The 20,986-nt window shown below is 46.3% G+C and overlaps 1 pseudogene; it reads right to left on the bottom strand.

Moving 5' to 3' along the window:
- Positions 1 to 473: 473 nt before the first annotated feature.
- On the bottom strand, positions 474 to 15,118 carry LOC150004943 (integrin beta-1-binding protein 1 pseudogene; annotated as a pseudogene).
- Between the last annotated feature and the right edge of the window lie 5,868 nt (positions 15,119 to 20,986).

Here is a 20,986-nt window from a genome sequence, read left to right as displayed (position 1 = left end):
GCACAAACATTTCTGGTATTTATTCCTTGTAAACCACTATGCTATTTAAGATAGAAATTCTTTTTGATCATCCCACTTAATTCTCATTTACTTCTTACTTCCCAGATATAATATGAACAGTTTGCTGCATGTTCTTCTAGACTTTTTTTCCATTTGCACTCATATATATATATTTTAGTCTTTTTGGTTTTGTGTGTGTGTTGTTTATATTATAAAAATAATATCATACTCTTGTTATCATTCTTTCACTTTTTTATAAGCCCTTTATTTATTTATTTATACTTTGTTGTTGTTGATAAAACATGTTTTAATAGAAGAACAATCAATATTTTATACATAGCATTTTTTTTTCCCCAGAAAGTCTACAGCAAGGAATCACTTCGTATTTTCACACTAGTTCAGTGCCACAGAACTACTGAGAAGACAGCTGGGCTTGGGTCCCCGTGTGGCTGACTCCCACTTGATGGCAGAACTCAGGCCTTCTCAGAGGTCAACACAGAATCAAAAGCGGTGGATAGAACTTTGCAGATTGCCTGTGCTTGTTCCAGGCTGTTGCACTGATAAACCCACAGGCTGTATTCTTCATTCTTGGCATCTGTGGTCTTCAGAGCCAGTAAGCTTTTTCCTGCCCCCAGGCCATCATTGTAACACACCATCCCGATGGTTAACTATAGAGCGTGCCTGTGTAAGATGTCACTGATCCGAAATCAATAATTTTATACCATACTTGGAAACTCCATAGGAACAAAAGCTAACTTCATCTTGCTGGGCAACATCTATATAATTTATCAGGTCTAGTGGCCCTTCGAGGCTTTTTTCTTCAGAGAGTTTCAGCTTCTCAATGGCACCAACATATTTTATTTGAAATTCTGCACAGGTATCTGAGTTACAATTGCTTTGTCCTGAACTTTTGGTGGAATCTATATTGAGGCTGGCCACAGTGCTGGATCGAGACCGGCCCGGAGCCTAGAGGCTACAGACTTGCTCTTAGTACTGATTTCACTACTTTGGGAACTGCTACTACTGTGTCGTTTTTTGCCTTTCTGAAACACTTCTCCCTATAGCTTGATCCAAAGGAGCTCCCTTCACAGCTGCCGGCCCATCCCTGGGGTCATCCCATAAGATCTTTTTATGAAGAGAAGTTTCAGGTTCACAACAAAAGTAAGAGGAAGATGCAAAGATTTCCCATTTATCTCCTGTCTGCACACATGCACAACTTCCCCAATTAGTAACATCCCCTCCCAGAGTGCTGCATTTGCTACAATGAACCTATATTGACACATCATTATCACCCAAAAGTCATAGTTTACATATAGTTTACTCTTGGGGTTGTACATTCTGTGGATTTGGACAAATGTCTAATGGCATGTATCTGTCAGTATGGTGTCATAGAGAATAGCTTCACTGCCCAGAAACCCTCTGTGCTTCATCTATCCATCCTTCCTTCTCCCCAAGCCCCTGGCAACCACTGATCTTTTTACTGTCTCCATGATTTTGCCTTTTCCAGAATGTCACATAGTCAGAATCATATAGTCTATAGCACTTTTTTACATTGGCTTCTTTCACTAAGAAATATTCCTTCAAGATTCCTCCATATCTTTTCATGGTTTAGTACATTGTTTCTTTCTAATGCTGAATAATATTCCATTGCCTGAATGTAGCACAGTTTATTTATACTAAAGGACAGCTTGGATCATACCTTTGCAGTTTTATCTAAAAAGTCATCACCATACCCAACATTATATAGATTTTCTCCTATGTTATCTTTTAGGGGTTTATCAAGTTTCATAGTTAGGTTTATGATCCATTTTGTGTAAATTTTTGTAAAGTATATAAAGACATTGTCTAGGTTCACTGTTTTTCTTTGCACATGGATGTCCAGTTGTTCCAGAACCACTTTTTAAAAGACTATTTTTGCTCCATTGCATTGTCTTTGCTTGTTTGTCAAAGATTAGTTAACTGTATTTGTATGGGTCTATTTCTGGGCTCTCTATTTTGTTCCATCAACCTGTTTGCCTATTCTTGTCCAAATACCACACTGTCTTGATTACTGTAGCTTTATAATATGTCTTCAAGTTAGGTAGTGTCAGTCCTCCAAGTTTGTCCTTCTCCTTCAATATTGCATTCGCGCTTATGGATCTTTTGCCTCTCCTTATAAATTTTAGAATCAGTGAGTCAATGTCCACAAAATAACTTGTTGGAATTTTGATTGGGTCTGCATTGAATTGATAGATCAAGTTAGGGAGAAGTGATATCTTGACCACAATGAGTCTTCCTATCCATGAACATGAAATATTTCTCCATTTGTTCAGTTTTTCTATTTAATTAATCAGAGTTTTATAGTATTCCTCATGTAGACTTTATACAAATTTTGTTACATTTTTACCAAAATATTTCTTTGGTGAGATGTTAATTAAATGATGTTGGTGGTGAAGCCAATGAAATATAAATTATGCCTATTACCAGGGCCCTATCTGAACCTATAAGCTGGGGAGCCCTGGGGCAACTCAAGATGTAATAATAGCACTTTGTATAATATTTTACAGTTAAAAAGTGACTCATGTTTCTCAAGACATACCCATTACTATCCCCAATTTACAAATGAGGAGGCTAAGAACCTAGGGGGACAATAATTTGCTCAAGGACACAGCTAGTGAACAGTGAAGCCAGCTCAAGTCTTGGACTCTTTGTCTAGCATAGAGGAGTGGAAGAGATGAGGCTGAAAAAAACTAAGCTGATACCTTGGGGGGCCTTAAGCATTAGACTGAGGCATGAAGATGTTATTTTGATGGCACTTGGGAGCCAATGAAGGTTCTTGAGCAGGGGAGTGACTTGGAAGCTATGGGAAGATAAATCTAGTGATGGTGTGTGTGGTGTGGATTGGGTGGAGAGAGAGTGAATGGGGACTAAGAAGCATTCAGGAGGTGGCTGTAATTATCCAGGGGGAAATGATGAGAAACTCTGAGTATATACCTTATGCAAAGAACACTAGATTGTCTATTGTGAGGGCCATGTGGAAGTTTCATGGTACCCACTGTCCCTGCCTTACCAAGGGGGAAGTAGGTCTAAAATCCAATCTGTGCTTTACTGTCCAAGCCAAAGTGTATGAGTGTGCCTACCCAGAAGAGGGTGCTGTTCTAATTCACATGGATGCTCACTCTAGGCAAGTGCATTCTTGTCCATTGACCTAAATTCCCTATCGGGAATTATGTCTCCATCCCTCCCAGGTCATGTGGTTTAAGTAGGGTTAAACTCACCTCCAGCTCTAGAGATGGTCACATGACCCAAGCGTGGCCCAAATGAGTAACTTCATCACCCAACCACAGTGATTTGTTGAGGGAAGTACATAGGACCAATGCTGGCCCAATCAGAATGAATCCTGGGACTGTTTTAAAAAAGATTTTATTTATTTACTTTTATAGAGAGGGGAAGGGAAGGAGAAAGAGAAGGAGAGAAATATTGATGTGAGAGAGAAACATTGACCAGTTGCCTCTCTTACATGCCCATACTGGGGACCGCACTGCAACTCAGGCAAGTGCCCCAACAGGGAATCAAACAGGTGACCCTTCACCTCGGAGCATGACACCCAACCAACTGAACCACACTAGTGGGGCCTGAATCCTGGGACTTTTGGTGCTGATAGTTATTTTGTCCCCACAAGAAGACTGCTTATCTAAAACTAAAGCCAAAATAGAGACAAATGTAGTCAAGGAATGGTAGTTAAACTCAGTCACAATGCATCCTAATGATATCATCTGAGCCTCTGGATCCACCCACACCTGAAGTTTCCCTGGAACTTTTCTCTTAGGTGACACAATATGCCCTCCTCTCTTAGACAATGCTTAGCTTAAGCCGGTTTGCATTGGATCCTGTTGCTTGCAACTTAAAGTTTTCTGACTGACACATGAGAAAGATTACCTAGACCAGGGGCAAGCAAACTATAATTCATAGGACAAGTTAAAGCCTTTCACCTGTTTCTTTTAAATAAATGATTGTGACGAAGACCCTATGGCCCACAAAGCCTAAAACATTTACTATATGGACTTTTACACACACACACATCAACACCTGACCTAGATCAACCCTTTTCACCTCTGATTAAAGTGGAGACTGGAGCCCAGAGAAGGGCTTGTTTAAAATTGGGACAGAGTCAGGACTCCAACCCAAGTCTTCTGACTCTCAGACTTGAGTTCCTTCTTCTATCTCTCTTGGTCCCTCAGCCACCGCCCTGAAATGTTCATGGGCTCTTCCAGGGGCATTTGATTCATTTGACAGTTGAATCCCTCTCCTAGGTCCAGAAAAATTTCTTTCTGTAGCTTCCCTGTGATGCTCCTGGGAGTTGCAGAGAGCTGGGGAAATTGAATTCCATAAATAACCCAGCCTCTCATACCAGCTAGCCAGCCTGCCTCACCTAGGGACCTGATAACTGGAGCTGGAGCTTACATAGAGGACAACTGTCCTGTTTGGGACCCTCTCCAAATTTAACAGATAATCTCCTGGCCATGGGTCCTGGGACTGGAGGAAGGCCCATTTGTAAAATGCTTTTTACATTTTCTGAAAAGGACAAGACAAGGGTTTGGACACTCCTATGTCTTAAGGAAACTGAAAGGCAATTGGGGTCATCAGGGGTAGGCAGAGCTCAGAAGCAGGAGAAGTGTGCAGTCAGAGAAGGCTCTCCAGAAGAGGTGGTCTGGAGCATGCAGAGACAAAAACGAAGAAATGTCCAGGAAACCCTTTGCTACTCCTCTGAACCCTCCCCTTCACCAGCTCTCTGCACCCTACCCACAGGGGCATAAGTCAAACATGCCAAACCCACTCCTACCTCAGGGCCTTTGCACTTGCTGCTCCTCAGCCAGGAGTCCCCTACTCTCAGAGCTTTACATGGCTACTTTCTTCTTATCCTCACTATACTTGTCACCACCTTTGGGAAGTCTTTTCTGATCACCTTCTTAAAGTTTCAGCCCAACCCTAGTCACGCTCCATCTGATCCCTCTTTCCCGTTTTCTTGTATCACAAGCCTCTAGAATAGTCTCTGGCCTTGGGTAGGGGGAGGTTGATAATTTGTTAAGTGAGTGACTGGGGATACTGCAGGTAACAGTACCATAGCACTTGACTCCTGGGAACTTAGAATTCAGTGGGAGAGTGAGAGGGGGAGAAGAGGAAGATTGCTGGAGGTTTGGGGGATCCAAGGCACTTTGGAGACTCCCAAACCCCTTCTTTCCTTGGGAAAGGATCAGGGCTGGGTCTGTCTCCCACTAGGATCCTATCTCTCAGTGCGCCTCTGAAAGGGTCAGTCCCAGTACTGGGAAGGGGACCCCAGGACTCGAGTTGGTAGCTGAGGATGGAATCTCTGCCATTAAGTCCTGCCACCATTCCTTAGCAGCCACTGTGCACAGGCCAGGTGGAGGCAGCTGCTGTGTGGAATGTGACAGATGGCCACAAATGAGGGGTGAATAAAACTGCTAAATCATCAGTTGGGAAATTGAGCATCTCACCTCCCATCTGTGACATCCACTTCCCTCTGGAAGGGATTGTATGCTTGGGTGAGTGTGAGGGGCATTCAGTGCAGGTACAGAGGGACCTTCTAGGGCATGTGCACACACACACACACACACACACACTCACAGACACACATGTGCACACATGCACACCTGTATGCTAACACCCCCTTGACCTACATTCTTCCCATCACATGCACACTTGCATTTGTCCATTCATCCACAGGCTCTTTTATGCACTTCCTACATACTTTTCAACATCCAGAAACACCAACCTATATCTGTCCTCATCCAGGGCACAAGGCACCCCAAAAGGTAGATTTGTGCACCTTGCACTTTCTCACATATGACACACTGAGATGCAAAAGCTCGTTTGTATTGGCTTCTCACACACCTGAATCACAGTGGCATAAACTGTCTTCTTGTTCACAGGTATTTCCTGGCCTCCCAGACAGGGGTCTACTTCCCTGTTGAAGACAGGCTGGCTCACATAACCAGCTCCATCCCATGAAATAGGAGTGGAGTCGCTGTGTATCACTTCTGAGCAGGAGTTTCTAAGAGCAGCTAGAGGTTCCTCTATGTTTTCTTGTCCCTCTGCCATGGTGACTGGCAATGTTCCAGGTAGGGGTTGCCCATTTATTCTGGGTCCTGGGGTGCAGTTGACAGGGAGCAGAGCCATGGGTAACCTGTGAGTTAACTGGTAAATGTTGAGAAATATATCTTTGCTGCTGTGAGTTACTGAGATCTGGGGGCCATTTGTTACTGAATCATAGCACAGCTTTGGCTGACTGAAACAACACTTATACACACACACTCCTATGTGATCACAAACACACACACACAGTTCCCTAGGTTCTCTCTCTTTCTCATGCAGACACTGGGCACACACACACATACACACACACTCACTCTTCTGGGCTCACCCACTTTCCCCAGCACACTCCAGGCTAGTCTGACATGTGGTACATCCAACTTCTGATTAGGAACAGAAAGCAGGGCAGGGACAGGATGAGATGGTTCTGTGATAGAGTTGCATTTGAATTACAGTAGTCCCTCTCTATATCACAGTTCACTTATCGTGGCCTCACTGTATCATGGGATTTTAAAAAATATTATATTTAATTATTTATCATGGATTTTTCGCTATTATTGTGGGATTTTGCAGTACTGTATACGTATGTTGTTAAAGTTACATAGGTTTAAGAGTGTAGAATATGTTTAAGAACATAAGTAGTGTTTATAAAAGTGTGGAAAAAGTTAATAAGGGAGTGGGAAAGGTTAACAAGGGACTGGAACCGTTTATAAGTATGTGGGAAGGGTTTATAAAGCCTTAAAATATATATAAATACTAAAATAAATGTAAGGTTCCTACTTTGTGGGTTTTCACCTATTGCAGGGGGTGTCTAGAACATAATACCGCAATAAGTGAGGGAATACTGTATGTATCTCATTAGAAGGAGCTTTTGTGCCCTGGCTGGTGTGGCTCAGTGGATTGAGTGCCAGCCTGCGAACCAAAGGGTCGCTGGTTTGATTCCCAGTCAGGGCACATGCCTGGGTTGTAGGCCAGGTCCCCAGCTGGGGGGTGTGCGAGAGGCAACCACACATTGATGTTTCTTTCCCTTTCTCCCTTCCCCTCTCTCTAAAAATAAATAAATAAAATCCTTAAAAAAAGAAAAAGAAGGAGCTTTTGTGTTGTCAGAGGATGCAGAATTCAACAGAGGCTGATTGGGCAGATTTCTGAAGGTCAAGGAGCACTTTCTGTGGAGTCAGGAGCTGGGAAAACTTGGCTTTGAACCTCATGTGGCCATGTGACCATCCCTTTTCTGCCCTTCTCTGGGGACAGGAATTATTTTGAATCCAGCAAGGATTGCTGGGCAAGTCCAAATGACAATAAACAGCCCAGTGACAACCTTCCCCTATTATAAGTGCTCACTGTGTGCCTAGCACTGAGCCCACTCGCAGAGTGTCTACTAATGGAGTCCTCAGAGCAGCCCTCTGTGGAGGGTGGTGTTGAGATCTTAGGTTTCACTGGATTAAAGTCCCACTGGCAGACATGTGTGGAGGTTTCCAGTCAATAGAGCCCTGTGCTGGGTGTGGATGTGGGTGATGTCATGATAACCCTTCCCCCATGGATGCATGTGACTAGAACTCATGGCAAGAGGGAGCAAGTGTGATCTGGGGATGAAGACCTGGCTTAAAAATCCAACTCCTTTCCTTCCTGGCTGTGAAACCTTAGGTAAAGGACTTCTCCTGACCAAGCCTCGGTTTCCTCATCTGTAAAGTGGATATAATCATTGTTCTAATTATAATTGAGTTGTTGTGAAGCTGAAATGAGAAGATGCTCAGGGAAACCCCAGGCAGGGCCAGTCTGTCTTCTTTACTTGAAGGTCCATTTCTGATGCTCCTTCCTCCAGGAAGACTTCCTGATGTCTTCCTCTTCCAAACTCACAGAGCAATCTGTACTTCATTTTAAAAGACCCATCCACATTCTGGCATGAATTAGAGTTTACTTGTTTGTGAATTTGTTTTAGATTTTATTAAGCAACTTCTTGGTGCCTGGCCCTGGATTGGGGTGCAAAGTTAGATAAGACAAGATTGTTGCCATCTCAGAAATGTCCCCTCTATTTACCTAGTGAGGCTGAGGGTTGTGACCATGCTATGTTCCTTTCAACTGCCTGGTGTGGTGACTGGCACATAGGTATGGATCAGGGGCTGGAAGACAAAAGAGCAGAGTGGGAAGGGTTCAGGCTTGAGTCAAGTTCAAGCTCTTTATTGCTGAATGACCTTGGACAAACTCCTGAACCTCCCTGAGCCTTAGTTTTTCCACCTGCAAAATGGCAGGGGTTGGGCCTAATCATCTCAAATGCCACTAGGCTCTGGCCCTGGAGAGTTGTGGAGTATGAATCTGTCTTCACACTGAAAGACTGTTGGTGGCCAAGAGCCCAGCCCCCATGCTCACCTCCTCTAGGCTGTGAGTGTACCCTGCAAAGGGAGTCAGGGAAATGTTAATGCTGGAGCTCTTAGGATGCTGTCCTTTCTTCAGAGTTACTTGAATTAGCATCTTTGGGCTGATCACTGTGGCTATTAATGAGCCATTAAGTCAGAGCCAATTTTCCAGTGTACTATGTAGTTGATGAATTAATCACTCTGACAGCTTTAAATGCCAACACTGCTTACCTGAGGCAAGTCTGGAGTGGCTACCCAGGACCCAAGCTTAATGATCTGGCCTCTTTAATCTGGATCCAGCCTCTCTCTCCTTTTCAGGAATTACTTTCCCCTACTTCCTAATCCATGCTAAGTCATTCTGCCTCCCCAACTATGGTGGCCTCTTTCCCTACTCTTGTTCTTTAGCTGAATGAACAACATCTGCCCATCTCTTTGGTTATAATATGAAGAAAATCATACAGTCTCAGAATCTTATTTTCTCCCTAGGAAGAGAGGTATTTTATTTGGATAAATACTTGTATGGTTTTGGGGGATTTGAGGGTGAGATCTCCAGTGGGAATGTTGGACTAATTAGCACTTGAGGAATGTAAATTGAGGGCAGAGCAGAATTGCCCTAGCAGTAGAGGGAATTTTTTAGAGACTGTGGAGAAGAGAAAGGATTAGATGTAGGCCATACTCTGACTACTGTTGGCTTTCTGGAAATTCCCAGGCCATGCCATGACTTTTCCTACCCCTGGGCCTTTGCTCAAGCTGTTCCTTCTATCTGGAATACCCAGACCTCTTCTTTTGAGAAAACTCACAACCATGCTTAAAAGCCCACCCTACTTTTCTAATTTGTTCTTTCTGGATTTCCACTCAACTCTAAAAAGACTGCCTCAGAGGCATTTATAACCCTGCCCTGGATCTATTTGTACACACATTTGCCTCCCTGGTAGCCTGTCCAAAAACTCCTGATGGCAGGGACCTTGTCTTATTTGCTATTGTAGCCCCAGAGTCAGGCACAGATACTGTCATAGAGAGGTACTCAGGGAAGAGCACAGAATGGATAGAATTAGTCGAAACCCATTGAAGACTGAATAGGGTCCTTTGGACCTGAAAACTCCTATGGTGGGCTTAGGCTGTGTGTTCCACATAGACTGGTAGCCCCATGAGTGCAGGGCTGATGTTTGAGTGCTCTCAGGGTCCCCACCATGGCCCAGACCATGGTGACCGAGTGGGGAAACCAGGGCACTTGAAGCTGAGTGAGGCCTGGTGGCTGGACCAAAGGGAATCTCTCGGGGCTAAAGACAGGAGCAGCCCTAGCTCCTTCCCCTGTCACCCTCCTTCCCTTCAGGCTTATTAACCACCCAGGCCTGGAGCCCAGGCTCCAGGGATGTCAAAATCCTGACCCTGCTGAAGAACCAGCAGAGAATGTACCCCACATGAGAGCACTGCATGCAGGCAGGGTCAGCATTAGGACACGGAGCCCCAGCTCTCTCACTTCCCCATGCTGTATCTTTGGGCAGGTGACTTAACCTTTATAAGCCTCACTTTCCACATTTGCAAAACGGGATTATAATACTTCACAGGACTGTCTTCTTTTCTGTTCCTCCCTTCTCTCTCTCTCTCTCTTTCTTTTTAAATCCTCACCTAAGGATACTTTAGAGAGAGGGGAAGGGAAGGAGAGAGAGAGGGAGAGAAACATCGATTGGTTGCCGCTTGTATGCATCCCAACCGAGGACTGTATACAAACCCACAACCTAGGCATGTGTCCTGACTGGGAATCAAACCTGTGACTACTTGGTTTATGGGAAAAGCTCCAACCAACTGAGCCATACTGGCCAGGGCTCTTTTTTCTGTTTGAACTTAATCTCTTTCTTTTTCTCTCGAATTTCTAATTTATAATTGAGAGAGAGAGAGAGAGAGAGAGAGAGAGAGAGAAACACAGAGAGAGAGAGAGAGAGAGAGAGAGAGAAACAGAGACAGAGACAGAGAACACAATGCTTAATTCAAAGGAGCTTATGCTCTGTTGGAGGGTCAGGCATCCGTCAACCACATTTCTGTCCAGCACCCCTGAGGAGTTCTGCATAGGCAGCTGTGAGCTGTGGGCCTCTCTCTTCAGAGCAGGGGTGCCTGCATTGGAGTGTTATCATTTCATCAGTTGTGCTAGTTCTCCTATTGGGTAGGATGTGTAGGAGTGTTGCAGCCTCAGCTTGTTGCCTGGGGGCAGCAGCCCAGAGGCTGGAGAAGGATGAGGGCTGGCCTGGGGCCTCACGAAACTGCACTCTGAAGGAAAACAGCTGTCACAAAGCTTGTGATGGTTCTCTCTGCATGGGACTCACTTTCATGTGTGTGATCACACCAGCTCCCTGAGGTTGTGCTGGCAGCAGGAACTTGGGAAAGGCAAGGGCAGCTGGGAACACAGCAAAGACCATCAGCTTCCCACCAGGCCCAGCTGCCTATCTGCAGGGCTTGAATTCCAGACTCTGTGTGCAGTGTGGGTTTCCACCACTTTTTGTTCTCTCTTGCTTTCTGTCTCTCCATAAAGTAAGTGGTTAAGATGAATCTGTGAAAAGGTACAAGGATACACACTCATCTACTCGTTCATTCATCCACTTACTCACTCATTCACACATTACTTCACTTTCTTCTCAACCTGGTATCCAGAAGGATATTATTAAATGTAAACCAGAATTCATCTCCCTCAGAGTGGAAGTCAAAGTTCCTGCAAAGGCCTGTCAGGCCCTAAATGATCTGGGCCTGTAACCCCATCCCCTGGGAAGCCCAGCCCCTCATCTCAGCCACACTGGCCTCTTGGCTATTTCTGTTCTCCATACTTTGGCAGACTCTTGCCTCAGGGGTTTGTATGTGCCATTCACTCTACCTGGAGCTCGGTTTCTTCACATAGATCCTGCCAACCCTCACCTTCTGCAAGTTTTGGCTCAAGTGTTGTCATCTCAGGGAGCTTTTCTCTGATCATCCTATTTCATTTTATATTCTCAATTTCCTTCCCTCCTTCATTTTTCTCCATAGTACTCATTGCCTTTTAAAGCCCTGTGTTGGGGCAGGAATTTTCATTTATTTGGTTCACTGGCTAGATGTGAGATCTTGGAAAAGTATGTAATCTCAATGCCTCAGTTTTCTCATCTATAAAATGCGGATGACAATTTCTACAGCCTCACAGGGCCATGTGAAGAGTGCAATAAAGGATGTATAAAGGGCAAAATTCTGTACAGATCATGGCAATACAAACCCATGGACCAAGAGAAGACATTACTGGAATGTGGTGAGAGGGGCCATAGCTCCAGGAGAGGGCTGCCAGACAGGAGCTGTAAACTTCATAGAGGATTGTTGCCAGCCCACAGTGACTCAGCAGGGAGGGAGCCAGGGGAAACACCTCACTGGGGCATCTGGGGCATGGGTAGCATGCTCTTGGACCTGAGCATCCACCTTCCTCCTGCCCTCCCATCTCCTACAGGGCCCTCCCAATTGGCTGAACTCAACTGTTTTTCAGAGGACAAGGGATCCTGATGGTGTGTAATCCAGACCTCTGGGCCACAGAGCAGGGTGAAGAAGGCTGGAGAGTGGATCTGGACTAGGGAACAGAACAGGTCCAGTGGAGGGTGGTGCTGTGATTATCATTGCCACACAGGACAAGCTAAGTAATTTTCAGGGTTCAGGGAAAAACAAAAATGTTGACCCCCTTATGTGACAGAAGTGAATTAAGCCACATCACATGCCCATGAGGCCAGCCTTGTTCATTTGTTATAGATGAGAAAATTGAGGCACAGGGAGCTAAGCCACCTCTCTAAGACAGATATACCTGGGCTTTGAGTCCTGGTCTGCTCCTTTCTATCCATGAAGCCTCAGACAAACCACATTACTGAAATACAGCGGGGTCTTAAGACATTCAACTGCTGTTCAGGTGTTGCTGACAAGGAGGAAATAAAACCAGGCAAGCAGGTTTATGGTAGGACCACATGTTTTTGGGAGCTGTCCAAGGTCCTGATACTGCACTGGACACCCTGGGCCCCGTTTGTTTCTTGGATACTGAGGTTGGCAGCAACTCAGTATCTGTCTGTCTCTGGGATCCTCTAAGTATTAGGCCAGTGAGTCCTGGAGTGTTATTGCATGGAGTTGGGAAGTAATGTGCTGAGCTGGGAAGAGTACAGGAATGGCAGTCAGAAAAGTAGATTTTACAAGGGTGATGTTGACATCTCATTTCCTCCTCACAATCATCCATCAGAATGACTACCTTAGCCACATGACATGCTTTATCCAACACTTGCTATGTGCTGTTGCACAATTAATCTATCATGAATGTGCTTATAAACCAAGCATCTTAGGGCTAGAGAGAGGAAGTCAGCACTGCAGGAGATTTTGTCAGGATGTCACCCATCAAATTTGCCTAGTGCACAGGTCAAGCTGAAAGTGCTGGAGTGAAAGCCCATGGAAACACCTGTTAACCAATGGTGGATGAGTTTTGAATGGAAAGGTACCCTATCATTCTCACCTGTATGTTGGGATAACTCTGAGGCATGTTCTAGACTGTCTCCCAGAGTCCCCATGTGTGGCTAAGTTCTAGCTGTCCACAGTGAGATCTGGCTTGAAACACACCCTCTCCTGGCTTCCTTTGTCTCCCCCATCCCACTTTCTGTCACAGCCAGTCTCTACGATGTCTCATGATTCTCACCTCCTGGTAGTCACACCCCTGTAGCACCTCCCATACTGTATCATGGTTTGTCCGTGTGAAATAAATATGAAAAAAATGATGGTATGTCACTTCTGAGAAAAGAGTGACTTCTGTCTTGATCTTCCTCTCTGTCTCATCACTCTCTCTGGGGTGAGCCTGCTTCCATGTTATGGACAGCCCTATGGAGAGGCCCTGGTGATGAGGAACTGAAGCCCCCAGCCAGGAGCCAGGGAGGAAGCAAGGGCTGCCAACAACCATGAGAGTGGGCTTTGGCGTGAATCCTTCAGCCTCAGTCAGTCCTTCAAATGACTGCAGCACTGGCTGACAGCTTGACTAAAACCTCTCAAGAGACCTTGCACCAGAACTTCCAGCTAAACTAATTCCTGATCTCTGACTCTCAGAAACTACTAAATAACAGACATTTGTTGTTTTATACTGTTAAATTTGGGGGTAATTTGTTATGACAATAAATAACAAATATGTTTTCTCACTTCACTATCGATGTTTCCTGGGTTCACCTCCCAAATAATCTATTTAAACCTAAATCTTTGTTTCATGTGCAGCTTCTTGGGGAACTCAAACACACCTTTACCCATGGATACCTACCTGGTAAGTGGAGGAACAAGGATTCAAACCCAGAGCACATGAAATGACTGCTCAGGAGCCCAGCATTATATTTATTGGTTTCTTTTGGCTTCAGCCTGAAAGTTCCTTTGTGGTAGGGACTGGGTCTTGGTTCCCTTGGTGGCCTCAATACCCTGCTCAGTGCCTTCTACATACCAGGAGCTCAATATAATTTACTTTCCTTCTGCTCCCCACCTGCTCTGCATTATGGATGTTTTGACTTCATCTAGCATAACTCTCCTCTATTTGATTGAGATTTAAGAACATAACCTCTGGATTTAGGCTGTCTGCAGTCAAACTTTGGCTCTTGAACTCACTAGCAGAGTGGCTTTGGGCGAAGTTATTTAACCATTTTGTTCCTCAGTTTCTTCCTCTATCAAATGGGGGTGATAATGGTAACCACGCCAGGATGTTGTGAGGAGGAGTAAATGCATGTATATATAGTCTTGGTAAACACCAAGCAATTGGGAGTGATATATAAGATTTTTTGTGTGTTACTGAGATCATTTCATGCATGCCCCCACTCTCCCTGTATATATATACCCATTGGAAGGGTGCACAGCTTAGGCAGCCATTGCCTGCCATGGTTTGAGAGATGGCTTAGAGAACTGTAAGAGATGACTTTTTAAAGGTTCTCAGAGCCCCATAGGGAATCTTATCAGACATGTGTGACTTAGAATGAGCCCTCGCCTTACCCTGACACACAGAGGTCAAACTTCTTTGGGAGTGGGAAAAGGTTGAGGGTTAAGGGAATGGGGGGCAGAGAACACACTCTGTGAACTTCAATTATTTATTTATTTATTTATTTTTGGCTGAGGACAAATTCTGGCTGCCTTCCTATCAGGTGCTCAGTAAATACCCATCAAAGGATGAGTTGGGAAAAATGCCAAGATGAACACTACTGCCTTGAAAACAAGGGTGCGTTTTATATAAAGGAGTATCTCTTGGGGACACTCACACACATTTTTTGCTCATTTATTTTCTTCCTTCTGAGCTGGTGACCCCAACTCCTGGCTGCTGTTGATATCTTTACCAGAGACCCTGAAGCCACCACAATTCATATTCATCTCCCACTTTGAGTTAAGAGTATTGGCCCATTTATACCCTGATTATGCTAATTACTGTTTTGTTTGTTTTGTTTTTTTTGAGACAATTATTACCTTCAGTTTGACAGTTTCTAACTCCATTAGCAGTCATAGCTGCCAGAATCATAGTGCTGATTAGTTACCTTGGATTGCTCAGAGAAAGACAATTATCATCAGGATGCACCCCTGGCCTCACCTGTAGTGATGTGGTCACTGGGCTCAGTGATTTCCACAGTAAGCTGGAGTCTGGGGAGATGAGGCTGCAGCCGGGGGGGATCATCAGCTCTGACCATGGTTTAGGAAAAGGCAACTGCACTGGGAGCAGGAAGCCACTGGAGTGGAGATCCAAACAGCGGTGGCTGCTGTTCTCCAGATCAGAGGAGCCTGGTAATAGGAAGCCCCTTTTTGCCCAACCACATCGCTTTCCATGGTTCTGAAACACGATGTACTTTGGCTTTTGGTTCTGGAAACTCATGGGCAACTATTCCCACAGCTCTTTTATATTTTTTCTTTTTAAAAACTCTTTATATTTTGATAAACATTTTTGTCATTTTTATACTGTCACTGAATAGTTAGGCCCGTGACTTATTAATAATTCACAGGAGAGATTTCATATACCTTTGACAGTTCCATAATGCTTCTGACAGTTACACATTTTATTTTTGTCTCTGAGAGGCTGAGGAGGGGGCTCATAACCTTATATGCCTTCCCCAAAGTTTTGCTTTTGAGCAGTGAGTGCACTTGGGAGAGGGCAAGGATAAGGCCCCCAGGAACTCTGACTTCCACCTTAGGTTGCCAAGGGCAAGGGGCTGACCAGTGCCACCAAAGGCACAGGAATGAGGGAGATGGGAGTGGAGTCTGGAGCCATAGTCTCTGTCCCATCTGTGTCCACCTAGTTGTAATCACACCTTCATTTACTATCCCTTCCACTATGCTAGGTTCCAGACTACTGCATGCATCCCCCACCCCTGACACCCACTAGAATCCTGAGTAGTAGGAATCATTATCTCCATTTTACGGATAAGCATACCAATAGTCAAGAGACCTCAAGGCCCTTTTCCAAAGCTTATGAGTGGTGGGTGCAGGATTTGAACTTCAGAGTCTGTATCAGCCCCCCTCCACTGCCACACTCCACTGCCCCATCTGCAAGGTGGGCTTATATTCCCTACCTCATGGCTGTTGTGAGGACTAGAGAAGATGACATCTGTGAAACCCTTGGTATAAGTAACTGAGTTGCTTTCTTCCTTCCTCCTTCTTAACCCCTCTACACACCACCTCTGTCAGCCCACATCTGCCTTTTTGTGCCTTCAACTGCTCTCCCTGGGTCTGACGGCCAGGTCTGCAGTGGAGATAGGTACCCTGTGGGCCTCCCTCTCAGGCTATGGGCACCCTGAACCCCTCTGCCTAATGGTACCTGTGGCTGGATGATGTGAGAACTCCTAGGTTGCAGTCCAGAGACTGCGAAAGCATGCGCACATGTGTACATGCACAGTGGGCTTGCATATCCCTGCATGTTCACTTAAACATGTGGTATTCATATGGATTCAGGACTTGAACACATGTGCACAGGGTGGGAACATGCACCTATGGCTCAATGTGTGGACAGACACCTGCCCCTGGGCTGCCTGAACCATCACACATCGTGCTGGGTGAGACAGAAGCAGATGGCAGGAGAACGCCATGGAGGGTGAGGGAGGGAGACAGATAAAGATCAGGAGGAGAGGCTTGCAGGGAGGGGAGGAATGGAGGAGGGGGAAGTCACCCTGAGAACACCCAGAATTTCTCCAACACCTGCGCCATTCACTGTGACAGGTCACTATTATGAAGGTCCAACCCACTCAAGGAGCAGACAAAGAAACCAAGTCCCAGAAGGGGCATCACCTTGCACAAGGTCACATTATAGGCAGATGGCAGAGTCAGGGTATAACTCAGGCTCCTGAGCCAGGTTCAGCTTCCCCTGAGCTCCAAATCTGAGGCAAGGATTTGCTTGAGGTGGTTTGTGTGGAAGGAGATTCAAGTCATAGGATTTGGGGAGCAGGCAGAGTGATATCTAGAAGGAGGAGAAGCCAGCACCTAATGAGGGGTATACAGAATCCCACACCCCCCAACCCACCCCTGGAATTGCCCATCAGCTCTGGTTCTTCTTTTGTCAAGGGTTTCTTGTGATATGGTGCTGACACCCCTGTACTTCTGAGCTGCATGTGCATGTACACGGGTACCCCCACATTTAGGCAAGACTCAGGCATGTGCTTGAGCAAAGAGAGAAGGAGCCTGCACAGACAGCTGTGCTGAAATCAAAGCGGTCAAGAGCATGTGAGTCAGAATCAGAGTCGTCAAATGTATTTCAGGCTCCAAAACACACCTGCCATCTACATAGGCTTCCTTCAGGTAATTCCTTGATAATTCACCTGTCTGTGCTCCCTGTGCCTGGCAGGATTGCTCACTCTGATAATAATACCAGATAACACTAAGCCTTTGCTATGTGCCAAGCCCTGTTCCCATCACTACATAATGAATTCATTTAAACTTCCCAACCACCCTGTGAGGCAGGTACTGTTATTGTTGTATCCATTGTACAGATGAGAAAACTGAGGCACAAACAGCAAGTGGTGAAGGTTGGGTCCCAAATCTGAGTCTCTAATTAGTCTCTTCAGATACCTCAAATCCTGGCCCTCCTGGAAGAATTCTGGAATATTTCTACCTCAGCAGCATGTGGCCAACAACTGGCTGAGGTTAGTTCCTGGGGCGGGCTTTTGGGCAGAGCATGTCACCAGCACTGGGATGCAGGAAAGGAAGGGCCCCCTTGCCTGAGGTGTTTCTTTTCACCCCTGCAGGCCTGCCCTAGGATCGCTCTCTGTAGACTCCTCCAGGCCCTTTGCTCTCTCCCTTTGGCTGCTCACACAGGCCTGGTCTCAGCAGAGCTTCATGTCACATCCTGGAAGTATGGGTACAAGAGCTGCGTAGAGTGAGCTGCCCAGATCAAGTGGGCTTTGCAGCTTGATTTCCAGCAGCTGTGGCAAGAGAGTTGCTAGATCACTGATAGCTGGGAAGCTGGCCAAGCGCAAGTGCCTGCTAATTGCTTCTAAATGCACTGTTCCCTGGAGGCCCAAGGCCTGCTCCTGGTGGGCAGGGGTCAAAGACCAAGGGAGGCAGATATCATCAGAGAGGCAGTGTGGCATTCTGGGGCACTTGGCTTTACTCCCTGAGTGTAACGTGGGGCCCAACACCCTCCCTCAGACCCCTCTGGAGAGCAAAGGGATTGGACGAAGCCAGGTTTCTCCACACCGGGTCATGGAGGATGGAGGGCGGTATAACCTGCACAGGTATTGTCCATCCATGTGTCAGCAAGCTCTGCTTCTGAGGCCCAGAGCCTGGGGTCTTCATCCCTGCTAGAGCCCAGTGCTGTGCATGCAGGGAAGTGCTTAGAAAACATGTAGTGAATAGCTTCACACACGATTTCTGATTATCATTAGTAATAGCTATCACTGGCTGAGAGTTTACTCTGCACGAGGCTCTGTTACAAACATCATTGCATTTAATCCTCATAGACCCGGGAGGTAAGTGTTTCCATTTCATAGATGAAGAAACAGAGACTGACAGGAGTTAAGCCACTTGTCCCAAATTCACACAACTCCTAGGGGCAGAGCCAGGTTTCCAGCCCAGGCCTGGCTAATCCCCAAGCCTGGCCTCATAGCCTCTGTTACACTAGAATCACAGCTGCTATTCATGGAACATTCCTCTCCACAAGCCCCAAGGAAGGATTTTTATAGGTATCATCTCAATAAACCTTTGCAACAGCCCATTTTATGGATGAAGAAATAGGCACAGAATAAATTAAGCTAAATGCAAAGACCACATGGCCCAGAAGTGGGGAAGTTGGTTTTAGAACCCACATCTAGCTGCCCTAAAACCTGTATTATTTTGACCATGATAGTGCCCCACCCCAATCCCCAGAATCTCCACTCCAAATAAAGTTGACACGTGGGCGAAAAACCCCCTTAGAACACCTAGCATGAACCATAAGGCCTTCCCTGCAGCCCCCGTGTTCTGTGCTCACGCTGCTCAAACCTTCTCCCTGTGCTGGCAAGAATAAAAAATGGGGTCAAAGTCGCCAGCAGGAGAGGAGTGAATGCAAGATGACAGTCCCAGGGCCGGCGGGTCTGTGAGCAGGAGGGAGTGGAAATGGGTTAGTGTCCAGGGCAGTGCTGACCCACTTTGGGACTAATTTCCTCTCTCTAAGCCTTCCTCAGGCCCCTCCTCCCCTGCCCAGCAGGACTTGATGAGTGGGCTTGCCCCCTCCCACAAGGGAGTCAGGGACCCCAGGACAATTCTTCCCTCTCTGCCTCTGCTGGGGAAAGCACATGCCTGGTGCCCTATCATCCAAGCTGGGTATTTAAGGTGTGCCCATCATGTGCGCTGAGTACACCCTCCTCTCGTAGTTGAGCCTTGATTGCTGTTGGCAGGTCAATAGGAGGGATTTACTCAGGCCAGTCAGCTGCAAGCACTGGCTGTGACCACTTACCACCAACCTCCGCCCTCTGTGCCTCTGTGCGGGGCAGGGTGATGGTGCTCTAATGTGTTTGTAGCCGTCCACTGGGTGCACAGGCTCTGGAGTTTCCGGGTGGTGCAGGTCAGGGTGAGCCCCTGCCTGTGTTTTGCCAGGGGCCACCCTGCCTGTGCTAGAAAGCAATCTGAGATGGCTGCTCTTGTGCTGGGCTTGGAGATTCTCAAGTGAAACCAAGCTGTGAATCTAGGCTGGCTGCTGTTAATGCCAGGCCTGGGGCCACTTAGCAAGAGGTACAGGGGCTGGGGGCTGGGGGCTGGGGCTTACTGAAGCCAGTTGTTGCCTGTTTGATAGGATTCAGAAAGTTGTGAAGCATAAGACAAGACCAGCATTTATATCTTGGGTGGGCCTATAGGTTGGGTGGGACAGAGTCGCAGGGGATCTCCAGGGTGGGGCCAACAGTGTTAGCCAGGTTGATGGAGTCTTAGATATGGCACCCACCTGCTGGCTCTGTGACTCTGTTCGGGGAGGGTTCAGAAAAGAGACAATGGCATCTGCCCACTTTTTTGTCTGAGAGAAAACTGTCCCCCAGCTCTCACCTTGATGCCAGACACTTCAGTTCCTCCCTGTATGCCACTGCTGCCTTTCAAGCTGCTACTGGGTGCTAGAGCTCAGAGGGAGTGAGTCTGAGTAAGTCCATGTGTGGGTTGTTTAAGGGGAACTTCTTGGGATTCCAGAAGTTTCTTCCACCAACTCAGTCCCTGTTGGTTTTTGCAGCCAGAAGTTATGGGAACTTATCTTCCTTGCACTGAAACCCTGGGCTGAGGGTCCTGATATGGAGCTGGGACTCTTCACTTTTGAGATATCCCTCCCAAATTTTTATCCTCCACACATGGGTGTGGGACCAGCCTGTTCTGTCTCTGCCCCTCCTACCAGTGTGGGTGGATGTGTTTTCTTTAATTCCATAGTTGTCAGACTTCCATTCATCTTGGTTTCTGATGGTTCTGAGTGATGGTTGTTCTATATTTTAGTTGTAATTTTGATGTGGTTGTGCGAGGAGGTGAGCTGTGTTTACCTATGCTGCCATCTTGACTGGAACTCTGGAGCAGTTTCTATTTAAACATTCACAAGAAGGACATACCTCAAAGGCAGCTGTGAAAACTCTGCCATTGATTAGGTACCCACTATGTGCCAGGAACTTGACATTCCTTGTAAAGAATCCTTGCCTTAGATGGAAGGACCAGAGTTATATCCAATTTTGCCATTATAGATAGGGAAAGGGAGGTTTAGAGAGGTTCAGCTTGCCCAGGGGACAAAGTAGGTCCACTAGGTTTAAGCTTGGGGCTTTCTGTTTCCAGGGCTCACACTGAGGCTCACCACGTCCCTATTCCAGAGCAGGGGTTCCAAGTCAGAGTAACTCATTAAAAATTCAGAATTGCCTGAGAGAGACTGAACTGCCAAGCTAGGAACTGGTCCTAGGAACCTGGATTTTGTATAAGTTTCTGATGGGATTGGCAGCCTCATTTTAAGGAGGAACCCAATCTGAATGTGGAAGGTAAGTGCTAGCTGAGGGTCTCAGTAACCAGGAACCAGTGTCCATCTGTCCTTGCCTGGGTTGAACCCCCCAGACTGGGAGACCAGGGGAAAAAATGGCATA

This window comes from Furipterus horrens, unplaced genomic scaffold (genome assembly GCF_987537825.1).
Source record: "Furipterus horrens unplaced genomic scaffold, mFurHor1.1.pri manual_scaffold_7, whole genome shotgun sequence".
NCBI lineage: Eukaryota > Metazoa > Chordata > Mammalia > Chiroptera > Furipteridae > Furipterus > Furipterus horrens.
This window is presented reverse-complemented; position numbering and strand designations above follow the sequence as displayed.